The sequence below is a fragment of the Simochromis diagramma genome, unplaced genomic scaffold (assembly GCF_900408965.1).
Source record: "Simochromis diagramma unplaced genomic scaffold, fSimDia1.1 OVJJ01000216.1, whole genome shotgun sequence".
In the NCBI taxonomy this organism is placed as follows: domain Eukaryota; kingdom Metazoa; phylum Chordata; class Actinopteri; order Cichliformes; family Cichlidae; genus Simochromis; species Simochromis diagramma.
Window position 1 is genome coordinate 19570994 of NW_024386883.1, and position 16404 is coordinate 19587397.

General features: G+C 44.0%; 1 pseudogene; it reads right to left on the reverse strand.

The window, feature by feature from the left end:
• Positions 1-5420: 5420 nt before the first annotated feature.
• LOC120734033 lies at positions 5421-14699 on the reverse strand (annotated as a pseudogene).
• Between the last annotated feature and the right edge of the window lie 1705 nt (positions 14700-16404).

The window sequence follows — 16404 nt, forward strand, 5'->3', positions numbered from 1 at the left end:
GGTGGTGGTTCCATCATGCTGTGGGCTGTGTGGCCAGTGCAGGGACTGGGAATCTTATCAAAGTTGAGGGACACATGGATTCCACTCAGTATCTGCAGATTCTGGAGACCAGTGTCCAGGAATCAGTGACAAAGCTGAAGCTGCGCCGGGGCTGGATCTTTCAACAAGACAACGACCCGAAACACTGCTCAAAATCCACTAAGGCTTTCATGCAGAGGAACAAGTACAACGTCCTGCAACGTTCATCTCAGCCCAGACCTGAATATTATTGAAGATCTGTGGTGTGAGTCAAAGAGAGCTGTTCATGCTCAAAAGCCATCAAACCTGAATGACCCAGAGATGTTTTGTAAAGAGGAACAGTCCAAAATACCTTCAACCAGCTGGAAGCGTTTAGAGGCTGGAACTTCTGCAAAAGGCGGATCTGCTAAATATTGATTTCATTTCTTTTTTTGTGGAGCCCAAATTTATGCACCTGCCTGATTTTGTTTAAACAATTATTTCACTTTCTGTGAATCCAATAAACTTCATTTCACTTCTCAAACATCACTGTGTCTCCTACATGATGTATTTAACTGACATTTTATATTGTCACAACCAACGATTTATACAGGAAAATGATGACTATTAACAAGGTTGCCCAAACTTTTGCATCCCACTGTATATTCGGTAAATGCCCAAGACATCTTGAGAAATGTAAATCGCCGCTTGATTCATCCATTTGGTTGACTTGTTTTGGCGCTATACAGGAGTTTCCTCACCGGGGTAGCGTATGCTAAGGCGCGCAGAGTAGACTGAAACTGAATGGTGAAAAGTGAAACAAATTATTTGAGAGCTACATTTTTAAAGGATAAAATACAGTTTCAAAGCAAATGAATTCATTTTCAAAATATAAAATTCAATTTCAATTTAGTGACGAACATTTACAAACCGATACATTGAATTTCAAATTAGGCTAATTCAAATTCAGTTTTAAAAAGCATTTATTCAAGTTACAATTCAGATTCAATCTGAGAAATTCAAATTTCAGTTTAACTTGTTCCAATTGTTTCTGATGGCACAAAGTTCTGCCCATACAAGAGCCCTAGTTCAAAATGTGTTTTGCTCCGGCTTCTTCCATGCATGTTAAATTTAATTGGTGTGTCTGTGTCACACACCTGAATGTGATGGCCTGTGTGTATCTGAATCCTATGTGATAGTTTCAGGTATCCACTCTAAGCTGGGAAAGTGTTAGAAAAACAGAATCATATATTTTCCACTTTTCCATAACTGGTTCTTTTCATTAAAACCTAATTGAACTTTTAAAAAAAGCCCAACTCTGTCTGACATGCTGCTCCTGTTCATTTGTCTGTAAAACAATTATCTTTTATGAAAGAGGCTTATATTAGAAAAGTAAATTCTTACTGAATTTCTAAGGCATTAAAATGACATACTACTGCAATACTGAGATTAACCACAACACCAGACCGTATGCAACACTGTCACTGTTTGATCATTTGGATTCATTGCACTTCATAAACAAACCACATTTGCCACCAGACAGCGACACACTGTGGCTAGAGAGGGTATTACATTGAAAGACTTGAAGCACATCGGTGGAGTTGTAACATTATAATGAACCAAAGCAAAACAAACATAAAAAAAATACCGCTGTAAGTGTTAAAATGGTAAATGGCCTGCATTTGTATAGCGCTTTACTTAGTCCCTAAGGACCCCAAAGCACTTTACACTACATTCAGTCATCCACACATTCACACACTGGTGATGCAGCTACATTGTAGCTACAGATGCCCTGAGGCCACTGACAGAGGTTCAATTTGATATACTTTTGTGAGCTGGCACCCAACATCTACATGTTCACTTTTTTCTTTGATATGAAAATAACTGCACTTATTAATTATTATACTGAACGTAGATTACGTACTGAACTCTACCAGTGAGAATGTGCTCTAAAGGTGGGGTGAACCTGAACATGCAGAGCTAACAGAGAGACAGTTGACCCATCACACTCACCTGCACTTCTTTGGACTGTGGAAAGCAGCTCGAGTACAAATCTCTGTGGAACCGGAGTCAAAGCCAGATTTCACTCACAAGTCTACAAAATGTCAGCCAACAATTAGACTTGTGCATCTTTTAGGAACAAGTAATAAATACATTTGGAATTTACAGTTTATCATATTTAATTTTTTTACAATTAATTAAAAAAAATATTTCAAACAGGAACAGAAGGTAGAGCTGAGCATTAGAAAATATCACAGAAAAGGATCAAACAAATCAAATCATCTCAAAGACAGATCAGCTGCATGCTTCTAGAACTCTGCACATTTTTAGTCTGATATTAAGTTACAAGACGGCAAAGAAAAAAATAAAGAAATTAAATCTAAGTTCACAACATTTAACCAATCCTCCCAGAAACAGAAGAGGATGAAGGCAAAGCAGAGGAAAAAGTGCATCTGTAAGCTGAAATAACAGAATATCAAAAGGCTTCACATGAATGTACACAGAGACAAGACTGCATAGGGAGGAAATGTTCTCATAGCTTTGCTCTGAAATGCAATGACATCAATTATTCAAGTGTGTGACTCATGACTAAACAATGAAGTCTTGGTAAGCATGAAACTGAAGTGACCAGAACACAACAGCAGAGTCATTTTTGTTCTTGACGACTTTGCTCGAGCTCCGAGTCGTTCTGCTTCAGGATTAAATTAGCTGTGTTAGCATGTATCATAGTTAAAAAGCACTTATTACACGTTACTAAACTTGTACTTGTTACAGCAGAGAAGTGTGTTTTATGTGAAAAAATAAAATAACAGCATCTAAAAATGTGTCTGCATCGTGGCTAATTAAAGCTAGCTGGTGCGATTAAGTTTGCTACAGCTGATTTCCCCACTTTTGCATGTTTCATGTATTCACATATACAATATAACATCGTAGTATATGAAATACTACATAAAATTTGAGCTACATCTGATTATAACAGAGGAAACCATCGGTTAACCTCATCCTGATAAATGCTAACTAGCCCAGCTAGTCGTATATTTCAAGGGGATCTATTAGCTTTTCTGTATTTTATGTGATATATATTTATTTGTTTGAATACCTGCACCCCACCTGACCAATCAGACAAGAGTAGGCTGTTGGGGAGGGGGTCTGCATAAAGATTGTGAACCATGCATAGCTACTGTAGCGAGAATCAAAGAACGAAAATATGAAGCTAGCGAATAACATGTTTTACAGTGAACTGTAGTTAGCATTGAAAATAAGGAGCTGCGTTAGTGCCATGCGGATATTTTCTCTACTTTTTCAGAGATTTATTTTGTTGATATTTTCTCGTTGTTACAACACTAGTTTAGGGAAAACTGGTTTTAAACATTCATCTGTATTAAGAGATTAAGTCAAAAATCCTCCCGAGGCTGATCTTTACTGTGATAGCACTGAGAATGGAGCATTCATACAGATGTTACAGTAAAGAAAAGTAAAGAAGAAATTGCCATCAGTTCATAGGTAAGATAACTAAGCTAAATGACCACTCAGCAGACTCTCCAGTAGCCTTAAAGCTAGTGAGAAAAACTCGGTTTACATACTTAAGTTAAAATCATTTAAGCCAAACATTTTCTGCACAAAATCCAGCATAAATACAAACCAGCAGGCAATAATTAGTGCAAATGACACAAGGAGCATTATATGGATCATAAAACTCTTATAATGCAATTTTTGTTAAATTGCTTAAATTAGCTTAAAGACTCGAAGACGTTTTGGACATTTAGTGACTTTTTAAAATGTTATATTGAACTGCAAATTAAATGAAATGCCCTTAAATGTCCTGAAGTGAGAAAGCTCACCTTATATATAAAATAATGAATCAAAACAAACTAATTAACATTTTTGATAATTCTAGAAAGACACAGCGCTACCTACCCCTTGTCTTTTATGCTAGTAGTGTTAGCTGCTTGTTAATAAGGTAGAAACTGCTTGTGTGTAAACTATATGAAAGTAATATTTGTAATCTTCTACCTTAGCTATACCTGCACTTTATATTTTCAAGATTAGCTAAAAAACCTAAAGCCTCACATAATTCTGAATCAATTCTGATTTGCGGTAGTACCATCAGCAAGAACCGTTTTTTATGGAAGACATAAATTGTTTAATTGGAGGGTGTTTGTCTGCAAACAGCAACAATACGTGTACTTTATGTGAAACACAGTTTTACACCAGTGTAAGCAGCGGTGTACGTTTAGGCTCAGCCACACTAACTAACTGTTTTGGTGGAAACTGCCAGACTCACCTGCTCTTCGATAACACAGAGCCAATGATTTCACTGGATTAATGTTTTCGAGCCATGCTCAATTTTTACGATTCAAATCAGCTGATCAGACCAATCAGAACTCTGCTTCTGCATCAAGCGTTTGTAGCTCAAAGCGTGCACTGTTACTGAATACACAAATAGTAAAATAAAACTGTTGTACATCAGACGCACAGCTACATGCTGCTCTGGGACCATCAGCTCTGTTAAATGATTTCTCTGCACCCTGAGATGAGGTCCACACTCTGCCAACAAGAGCTCAAACTGCCCCACTGACATCCTGAAATATCCACGGTCGTGATAAAGTCCTGGATCAGGCCAGCACATCCCCCCTGCTGTTGTCTTCTCCTGAGAAGTTTCCCTTTCTTGTTTAGAAGCATCAGGACCAGCTCATCGTGGCTACATGTCCACTTCATTTTGTTCACGGTGCATTTTTTCCCCAACACGTTACAGACACTGTTAAACTACAGGGATATGGATACAGCGTAACAACATGGGAATGGTTGGTGATATTAAAGTCCTGTTTGTGGCACATTAGTATATGTGAGGGGGCAAACTCCTCAAGATGGGTGGTGACCATGGTGGCCATTTAGAAGTCGGCCATCTTGGATACAACTTTTGGTGTTGCTATCAGTGTGTGCAGAGTGGGAGAAGAGGGTTGCATTGACAGTCCAACACAATGGGCAGCACATTGAACACATTTTATAAGTGGTCAGAAACTTGTAAATAACTCATGAAAGAATAAAGTTACGTTGAAACCAAGCACACCGTTGTTGTTCTCGTGACATTACCAATAAGTGTGATGTGTCACATGACCCTCTTCCTATTGAAAAAACAAACGTTGTATCCAAGATGGCCGACTTCTAAATGGCCACCATGGTCACCGCCCATCTGGAGGAGTTTGCCCCCTCACATATACTAATGTGCCACAAACAGGACTTTAATATCACCAACCATTCCCATGTTATCACGCTGTATCCATAGAAACGGCCCACCCTGTATAAGTTTGGATTTTGTGCCATGTTTTTGCCACGAGCTCAGTGTGTCACGGACTGAAGGAACAAATACTGCAAATAAAATATCAGTTAGCATGTCCATATAAACCGAGTGGGGCTTTTACGTTGGAGAAAAATCAAATGCTGATATCACAGTAAAGACCCTCCTCCTATAATACTCTCATAATATTTACACTACGTGAGGATTACAAAAAGATTACTGGAAATGGCAGGACTCACAAAGTGTGTAAAAAACCTACGAAGTGACCTTTTGGGTTAAGTTAGAAGTAAACTCATCTGCAGGGAGTATCTTCTTCAATAAACAGGTTCAGTGAGGTGTGTAAGCGTCATGTATGTAATCACACAGCGGCCTCCTGCTGCCTGAACAAGAAACCAGAACACAAACACACAAGCAGAGACGGTGTCGCTGGACCTGCGCACGACTGATATTTATGACCCAGTTTGCTAAATTTTGGATTTTATCTGCTTTTTAACTTCAGGAAGAAATGATTTTGGACCCCTCGAAACAGGCTGGATGTCAGGGAATCTGTCCTGGAAAATATTAATATGCACTTTTTGATCAGAGGACATTTTTGGTGGTCTGTCACTCACTCGTACGCTCTCCACCTCGCAGTTATAGCAGGGGTGGGAAACTCCAGGCCTCGAGGGCCGGTGTCCTGCAGGTTATGTGTCCTTGATCCAACACAGCTGATCTAAGTGGTTAAATGACCTCATCATGTCTTGAAGTTCTCCAGAGGCCTGGTAATGACTTGATTCAGGTGTGTTGGCCCAGGGTGGGATCTAAAGCCCGCAGGACGCCGGCCCCTGAGGCCTGGAGTTCCCCACCCCTGAGTTAAAGGCAATCACTGAGATTGCTTGAAAACCACCAGAATTATCCTCTAAGGTCAACATGAGCATCAAAATTTGGGCAACTAAGAAGCATCCAGTGATCACGCGCCAATGACCTCACAGGGGTGTGTGTACAGCAGCACATGTATGAGCTGGTCGGACTCCAGTGTGTGTTAACAGCATGACATATTTATAGAGCGCTCTTTGTGGTTCAGTAGTGAGGATGAGGTTTGCATGCGTCGGCTCATCTTCATGCAGGACTCAGATTTGTGCGTTGATGCAGTCAGCGGTCTCCTCCAGCAGTCTGGCTGCAGTTCAGCTTCCTGAAGCCAGGCAGCGTGACGCGTCCGTTGGTGTAGATGTCGCGGTCGGAGCCCTGGTTCATGCGCTTAACCAGGTTCTTCTCGTACAGCAGCGGGTGGTAGGCGCCCAGCGTGCAGGCGGCGTCGTAGAAACGCTGGTAGTAATGGCAGAGCTCCGTCTTCCTCCGGGACGGCAGGAACTCGTACACGTGCACCACCTCGCACAGCGACATCATCAGGACGGTGCCTGGACAGGAAGCAGAGGGCATGAGGACACTTTGCAGAGCTTTTCAGACAGTTTGGTGCGTCCTCTGTTGTGCTTATATAAATCAAATAAAATCGAATAACCAGAACCACAGAAGGTCACAGGAGGACATGAAACCTGACACAGAATATTCCCAACTGAGTGAAAAGGATTTCATTTGAAATCCTGGAAACAAAGACGTCTTTCAGACTAAATATCATTTCTGCCCATGTGGCCCAGCGCTGGTTAGGACTGATCCTCACTTTGGAGCAACATCTACAAACATGAAGCCTTCATGTGTTCTTCATCCAGCCCACAGCTTTGTCCTCAGTTGTGTAACGAACAGCACAGCTGCCTACGCACTGTAGGTCCGCCAACATGTTCACGTCCTCCACGGCCCGCACACATGCTGCAGAAACAACCTTCTCATTACATATAATCACCTCTGTGTAACAGATCTACTTCCTGTCTGATGATCCTGGAGGAGAGATGTTTATAATGAACTGAGGCTCTAATATCAGACACCAAAGGAGGCGGAGCTCCAGTTACAAATCAGATCCTGCATTTGTGAAACTCGTGACATGAACGGAAGACGTTGGAGGAGAGAGAGAAATATGAAAATCAGGAGTCGTGATCGGCTACAAAGAAACCAAACTGAGACTGAGGGGAAGGACGAGGAGCAAAAAGACTCCCGGCAGGTACAGCGGAACTCACTCAAAACACCGCGAGGAACAGACTTTCAAAATAAAACAGGAAGACAACTGACAGAAGACACAGAGGAGTTTGTATATATGCGTTCAACCTTAAAGGGACGTTTCACCCCTAAAACCAAAGGAAATGTTTTTGCTGCAGCCTGCGGAGTCGTTTCTATAAATTAAAAGTACCAAAAAAAGAAGCCAGGAAAAAACAAACGTGTGTCGGTTCGTCACATGACGCTCTAACGACAGCGTCATGAAGAGGGCAAAGTTTCCTGAGGCAGATTTCAGTCTTTCTTCGTTCCGTGTTATTATGCTCGCTGTTCTCCGCCCACAGCGCACGGCGGCGATGTCACATCGCTGGGCGCCTCATTATCGCTCCTGCAGAGTTCGCCTGGTGCGCAGACTGAAGGCTGAGACGGGCGGTGCAGAGAGATCAAAGGAGTGAGGCGGATGATGCCTCATCGATCAGCGGATCGGCCTGGACCAATAAGCAGCTGTCACACAAACGTTCTTTCAGAAGATCATGATTGGACCAGGAGACATTTACAGAAAACAAACAACACACGATCGATGCAGCCAATCAGGTCGCAGACACAAACATCTGATATCTAAACGCACACAGGACTTGAACATTAGTGACCTCTGAGTTTATATTTTAACGAGTATTCAGTAAATGTTTTGTTTCAGATTTCTGCCCCACGTGTGTTATGAAGGCAGTTTGTAGCATAAACAGGAAGTGAGAGAAAAACCATACCGAGCATGCCGGAGGAGGGCGGGTTCTTCTGGATGGGCTCGGCCATGTTGTCCTGTATTCGCTGCCAGATCTGCCACTCAAAGCGAGGATGCAGGATGTAGAAGGGCTGCAGAGGGTGGAGCCTCCTGTACCTCTGGTACTGGGCGAAGATGGGGTAATCAGTCCTGTTGAACCACTGCGGGGGGAGGGGCATACAGGTATGAGTTTTAACTGACACCTCAAAATACATTCAGTATCAGCACCAATCCTGCTGCTTCAGTCTTTGTTTTACTGATGCTTCCCTTTGACTGAGTTATCAGGGAGACGCTCTGTGCAGGCTGCAGAAACAGGACGTTAACTAGTTAGTGACCGAGGGATGTTTTAGAACAGAAAGTGAGCAACCATAACTGAAAACAGGGGAACAAAGACGTGAGAGGAACCGATAAACTCCATAAATACAAACATCACAAAAATACTGCAAACAGCAGCTCAAATAAACCAGAAACTTAAAAGCTCAGACCCTGAGAATCTCACTGGGATCATGACTTTTCTACCACATAAAGGCTGCAGAGATAATGTAGGGGGCGGCGGCTTCGGAGAGGAAAAGAAGGGCCAGGGCCCCCCCGCTGTTTGGAGTGTCCTTCATGTGCAAATCTTTCAGTACCACTGCTGGACTGAGGCCTAAATGTCAGAGTTGTCCTTTATGCAGCTTCCAGTAACGAAAGAGTCTCCATTTAAAGGGACAACAGACAAGATGCATTCAGAGCAGACCAGCTGGGCTGCATAAAGGACCAGCACAAGATAAATGACGTCTTTTGTCCACTGGGTTTTAATCGTGCCAGGTTACTCGAGTGGAGTCCAGGAATAAAAACAAAGAGCAGAAGAAATCCTCTGTGGTGGTAGACGTGTCCTCTCAGGATAAACACATGAATTATGCATCAGAGAAACGGCTTCAGAAGCTGGAGAACCAGCAGTTGTTCCTGCTGGTAACTGGATTTACTGACGACTCGTTCAGTTTCCCTGCAGCGCAGAGTCAGACCGGCTCCACGCTCTGTGCATCCACGAGGGGAACACTTCATCATGTCAACCTTTAAGCTCCTGAGAAAAGCCTGCAGACCAGGACCACCCGACACAGGAACAGTTTCTTTCCCCTCGCCATCTCCCTCCTAAACAGCTGACCTGTCACACTGCTCCCACTGCCAGACTGCAACTGCACCTTATGTACATTCTGTAGTATTCATTCCACCTCATTTCTGTATTCTATGTATATAAGTTTAGATTAGTTATTTATAGTTGGTTTACACAGCTTTGTGTAATGTGTGTATAAATAGACACGTGTGTGTGTTGTGATTTACATTGCTGTGCTTGAGCGCCTCCATCTACCTGAACCAAATGCCTTGTATGTGTCGGCACATATACTTGGCCAATGAACACGATTCTGATTCTGAAAAGAAGCCAGTGTGCAAGAGCCACAACCTGCAGTCCCTCAAGTGTCCACTAGAGGTCCCAGCAGTGAGCCAGTCCCCACAGACTCGTGTTAAAATGTTTGGCTTTGCCCTGGAGCGAATCTTCCCGTCATAAAGCTTTACATTTTATTTATTAGGGGCGTGGCCTATTAGACTGAAATACATATGCAGGTATCGACTGTGTGCACAGCAAAGTTATGTTGTATGTTTCACTGTTTTTGCACAAACGTGACATTTTCCAAACAGAATTCTTGCAGTCAGACACACCATCATCTTTACCTGTGCTCGTCCATGTTAGTCTAAAATCCACAAATGTCCAAAGAAACCACAAACTGATTAATACAAGCGTGTGCAGGAATATGTGCACCCGGCGGAGCCGTAGGAGGAAAACTTGAATAAATGTGTCTCTTATTTGACAAAAATTCTACACTTAATTTGAACAATTTAACAAAAGTTATTAAACACACGCTGGTTGTGACAGAGCTTCTAGCTTAAATCCAAACGCATCACCTTTGTGAGATCAGCAGAGAAGGGGGCGGGGTCCCAGGCCACCAGAACACCTGAGCTGTACAGAGAACTGGACAGGAAGCGGTGGTCATCAGACGCCATCACCTGTAAAGATTCAGAGAAAAAGCACACTGACACACGTCGCTTAGCGAGCCGCGTCGCACAAGCTTTAATAAATAAAACATGACTTTTAAAACTCTTTAAAAATGAAAAGCTGTGAAAACCGAGCAGCTAAATTCTCTGGTTCTACTGATTAATCCAAATCCACTCAGTCGAGTTTTGACTTTGCCGTATTCAGAAGCATTCTGCAGATCCTCACAGCGAGGTGTTCTCACATAAAAGCATCTAAAAACAGCCACAGGCAGCTGCTCTGCACTGAAACGCCCACAGCCCATCTGCAAAACTCGACCTCTTCAGCGCGACCATCGCCTGCAGCGTCGTTACAAACTCGACTTTACTCCAAACTGTGGCGGAGAGCCGAACGCTCTCACACACTAAACAAAGTGATTTAGATAACAAAGCTGCACGTGTTGTATGGAAAAGTTATTAAAAAATAAAAACAATTAACATTATTTCTGTCACATTGTTGTGTTGATATTAGACACCCAGGTTTCTAACAATGAGGCCAAAATCAGCCTAAACGCTTCGTTTCACACAGTTTTTCTCCTCTTGGATCTCTGTGATGTCACAGAGGGGGATCTCAATCAGATCTGTTGAAATATTTTGCTTATGAGGGGCAACCAATCAGAAGAAGACAAGTTAATAAGTGTGACAGAGAAAATTATCGTATAAAACTGGCGGCAGATTAACAATCAAAGCGCAGACGATCTTTGGATTCTCGTCTTATTATCACCACGTCTGTCTCGTTGGCAGTGAAGCACTTCCTCTCAGCTCAGCTGTCACCACCTGTGTCTGTGCCCACCTGTGAGTTGATGAGGCGGATGGTGGTTTTGGACCCGACGTCCTTCTCGTACCCGGTGGTGGGCGCAGCGTTGAAGCGCAGCACAGCTTCATGCGAGTCTGAAAAACGAGAAAACCAATTCGGTTAAGAAGAAGTGAAAGTTTGTGATTCGCTGTAGTGACGCGTTTTCTGTTCATCAACCAAGAACACACACACACACACACACACACACACACACACACACACACACTCTTAATTCAACAGATCTTTAATTTAAAAGATGATGATAAAGTCAGTTATTACATAAAGAGCTGAGTTCAGCAGGAACACTGGGTGAATCTAAAGCAGTCTGAGGTCACTTAAATGTGTTTTCAGCCTATTTTCACACTAACTTTGTGCCTCCTCCACGTTTTCGGACACAAACAGCAGAAAAAGAAAAGAGCAGCTGACTTGTTCTGTCCCACAGTGGTGGAGCTTAGTTTCAGTTGGACAGTCTGTCCATTCACCCGTTTTCTGCAGCTTGTCCGGGCCATGTGGGCGGCAGACATTCCTCTTCCTGCCTCCTCTGAGGCAACAGCAAGATGTTCCCAGACTGCCCCGGGGCCTCGAGGGGCCTTTGGAGGGGGACACTCCACCCTTTTATGGCTAATGCCAACAGCCAGCACATCATCCTCCAGCAACAGAGAAATGATCCTGACCACCAAACCTCCACCCACTAGCACGGCAGTTGGTTATAGAGGCGCTGCACGCAGCTCACACTTCAGTCAGAGCGCCAAGCAAACTGTGTTTGCAGACATGCTGGGTGAGAAACTCTGGAGCTACCAGACTTCTGCAGAAAAACAGCTCAAACACATCCTTCCTCTGTGGTTCGGGGACAGTGTGCTGCAGAGAGCAACTTTGCTTTGCAACTTTCACACAGCGAAAACGATCCTGTGTGAGAGCAGCAGGGCTCAGCACTTACACCAAACCTCACTTTGACCGTGCTGTTTATGTTTCGCGTGCTGCTCACTGCTGATGCTGGGAGGAGAAGAGCAGCTCTGAGGTTCTCGACAGAGAAATATCGTCTCATCCTCTGGACTGTCCAGATGTGAGGGACATGTCCTTTTTAAATCCCAGACTTTGGGAGTGAAAAGCATCAAATCCACATTTAACCCTTTAAGACCTACCATAGAACCAAGTCCGCCAGAGATTATTTTATATTTTTACCTGCTGTGGAGCCATTTTTGGGAGCATTTCAAGTTGCTATACATCAATACAACCATATAGCCCAGATTTTAATAATATGTCTGCATTAAGTGCATAGTAATTACATAAATTGCAAAAAAGTGCAATAAACTACAAAAAAATTGAAAATCGTTTTTGTTTTTTAACATATATTTCTAGTTAGAGAAATTTAAGAGGCTTATCCCTCAAAACTGTAAATACAAAAAAGTTGCACAAAATAGTTTCCCACCACAAGAAATTAATTTTAAGTGTCTTCATAGTTTTATTTTTGAAATACACCAATTTTTATATACTGCAGGAAAAATGAAAATGAATATTATAATGCAAATTTGCAAAAACAATACCATATGCATCAAAATAAACTATTTCCAGCAGTGCAATATGAAGCATCCCAGAAACGACACAGAAAGTCAGAAAGTCAAACATAACTTTTAAAAACACCAGTATAGGCTCATGAGGCCCTGATGGCAAAAAACTACATTTCCGCGAAAAATGACGTCACTTCCAGTTTCGGGCAGGTCATGGCGGACATGCGATAGTTCGCGCTGATGGTCATAGGAAGTGTTATGAACAGCTGATCAGATCGGCAAAGTGTGTTTCTGGGAATATTATGTTTTTGTTGCTGCAAGCGCTTTTTATGCAGTTTTTGCAAAGATATATGTGGAAGGAAACTGTGACCGAGGACAAGCTGATGGCATAAGATGTAAGTACAACTCCTCCGGTTTCATATGCAAAAAAAATTATTGCGCTAGCTCACGTGGTTGCAGAGCTACGGGATTAAAAATAGTTACGCAAAACAGAGCGTGCCCGCTCTGACCGGCTTTAAAGGGTTAAATGTCTCACCGATCTCTTTGCCCAGCCCAGAGTAGCGCAGCGAACCCGCCGATGACACCACAGCACAGCTCTTGTAGGGTCCGAGGTCAGAGGTCAGCTGCTGCGGAGGCAGCTGGGTGGCCCAGGGCAGCAAGGAGAAGGGCTGGAGGTCAGGGGTCAAAGTTGCGACCTCTACTTTGTCCTTCAGTTGGCAGAGAGCTCGGGACCGCTCAGCTTCGGCGTGCCAGAGACGCCGCCGGGGCCCGACAGCTCGACTCCGTAATTTGTTCATCGCCTGACAGAAACACCAGAAACATGGAGGGAGGAGCGTCGTCAGTCCATATAAAACTGGAACTTAGCCTGCATGTAACTTGTAGACGCTGCGTCACTGGTCCACGACTCACCTGGTAGTTCTGCACCACCTTCTTCATCCTGGTCCCCAGCATGCTGCTGGACATCTCGTCGTCCCCACACCTCTCCCAAAAGCCCGTTAGGCCCGAAGAACTCGGCGTCGCGCCTCTGCCGCTCAAGCTCGCCCTTCCGCCGGCCCCCGAACAGGGTCTCCAGTGCTACGCGTGAAGGGGCGCGGCAGCAGCCGGCTGAAAAAACCCCGGGGGCTCCGCTGTTTCCGTTTCGACGAGGAATCCCTGGCTTCGTGGCTGTGGTTTGGACGAGGACAGGACGGGGATCGGACGGCGAGGGTCGCCTGGGATGACGCCCGGGAGCTTCTGAGGGTCCGTGTACATGGGCTTGGCTCCACCTCGCAGCACCTGTGGGAATCAGCAGCATCAACATTATTGTGGTTCACCAAAAATAACTCAAGTCTGTTCGTTTCTTCCCCCTCAGGAAGTGGTGCAGACTTTCAGATGAGTGCTTGACACCAGCTCAAGCATCGAGCTGTAGCTTCCTCTCGCTGGAGCGCAGCTGCAACACCTTAAATATGACGATGGAGAGACCGAAAGCTGGACCACTAAACCCTGGTTTTGGCCTTGAGGCTATTTCTGATTGGTTGAGGGAACAGCAGAGGCCGACTGACGTGCCAGATGCTTCTCTGTGGTTCTGTGTCAGGTCTTCTAAGGACATGACTTTCAGATACTGTTCAGCTGTAGTTGTTTTTAGGTCTGCTGCATCTTCTTCTGGCCTCCCTCACTGAGTTTGGGAATCAGCTTGTCGGTGCAACACAGTATTGGCTTTGAGGACTTTTTCGATATTTAACCAGAAATGAGAACAAATGATGTGTTTTTTGTGACGTCTGCTAATAAAAGTTGTTCTTATGTGTGGAACAACACTTTTAAAACATCTGGCTGCTTGGAAGCAAAATATCTAGAAACAAGGGGTTGGCTCAAGACTTTTGCACAGTGCGTGTTTGTTGTTTTCTTGCCAAATTTCATTTTTCACCTGAATTTAAAACTTTGTTTTCCTTGCAGTAGTTTTGCTGTGGGTTGAATAGAAACGTTAAACTTTTTCACACCCTTGATGACGTTGTGCGCATGAGGCTGCGCCGCGGGTTCGTGCCCGGACGCCAAGCTGGCGTCGGTGACGGGCACGCTGTTTTCAGCACAGATGGCGTAGAGCAGAGCCATGGAGAGATGCAGAAGAAGGTCATGCGAGCACGGCACAAGGCGAGCCCGTCGCCTCAGACGCCACAGCAGGCTGACTCTGTCCATCGATCCCGCGGGTAATCTGCAAAGACAGAATGAAAGGGTTGTATTACACATCAGAGCCGCTGTGTCTCACTGACTAGTTTGTTGTGGGTCAGCTTATAAAGACGGGGTGGGGGGCGGCACATTTCATGTCAGTATCGGGAGAATTCAGCTTCATCACAGCAGCTAATGGAGAACGCACAGAGCTCAGAGACGAATCTTCCTTTAACGGCTCCGTCGCAGTGCTGTTTAAGAGATTTCAACACATGAAATTAAGACTCAGCAATATCAAGGTGATGTGTTCAGTTAATCTCTGCTAATCTTCACAGCTGACTGTAGCTGATGCTTTTCTGTCACCTGAGACAATAAAACAAATTTTTAGTGTTCACAAATATGTCTGAAGGTCTCAGTCATCCAGGTCATCGCAGTCTAAGGAGCTTGGAAAGAAAAGCGTCTGGACTTCTTTAAGTTGCTTGAAGATGTTCCACCTCTCATCCCAGAAGCTTCTTCAGCTCTAGGGTCACTGGTGGCGAGTCCCAGATTTAAACCCAGTGGGAGTTTCCCCCCCAAGAGGGACAAAGGACCCCCTGATGATCCTCTACCTAATCACATGAGCCGAGGTGTGAAACGGGTGTGGGTCCCAATCAGCCAGAGTTTCGGGTGAGTTCATTGTGAAACCTGGCCCCACCCTATCATCTGATTTCCTGAGGTCAGATGGCCCAGGATGTGAGTGGGCATTAAGCGTCTGGGAAGAATCTCACGAGTTTAAACTGACAGAAGAACACAACACACAAAAACAGAGCTACAAATAAAAATGTGGAACAAAACATTTGGCTAAAAAACCAATAAACGTCGGGAGAAGAAACAAACTGGATGAACATAAAAATCAACCAAAGCACGAGGTGCTAATAAAAAGCTGGTTCACACAGAAGGTCCTCAAAACAATCCAGATACCAAAAAAACAAAAAGGATAAATGGTAAATGGCCTGCATTTGTGTAGCGCTTTTCTAGTCCCTAAGGACCCCAAAGCGCTTCACACTACATTCAGTCATTCACCCATTCACACACTGGATGGTGGAACGAAACAAAGTCCTGAAGGTAAGTCTTCTAACTGTGCCACAGCCTGAAAAAGAAGACGTGGAAATCACTTCAGCTTGTCGCAGATCAAAGTGAAATTAATCTGATTGATCAGGTTTCCAGCAGCAGATCAGACTATAAAAACATGTACACATCTTCTAAATCACCAAATTATTCCATGCATGCTTCAGTCACGCTGCAATCCAGTTTACTCTTGGTTCTTCGCTCTGCACATCACCAGCTCCTGACCAGGTGATGTGTTCGGTGTCAGTTACCACGGCGATTTAGCCTCGTAAAAGGAGACTATTGTGCCCACTCACACCACAGAGACAAACACGAGGAAGCACCTTACAAATGATGCATGCATCAAAGAGAACCATCAGCTTTCAAAATGCTACACTTTGGAAGTGATGGACACCGAAGGTTGTGGTGAAGTTTAAAATCATAACTCAGTATGAAGTTGCTCAGGGCAACCACCACACACAGCAAAGGTCAGGAAAAGAAAAAAGGAGCATCTGGTGAAGAGAGTGTGCTGAAAGGTGAGTCTTTACAACAGTGTCAGACTCGTCACAGACTTTTGCGAGCACGCCTCGAGTCACGCTGAAAGTCACGAACAAGCTCGTTTTTTTTTTTTGTTTTGTTTTACAGGACG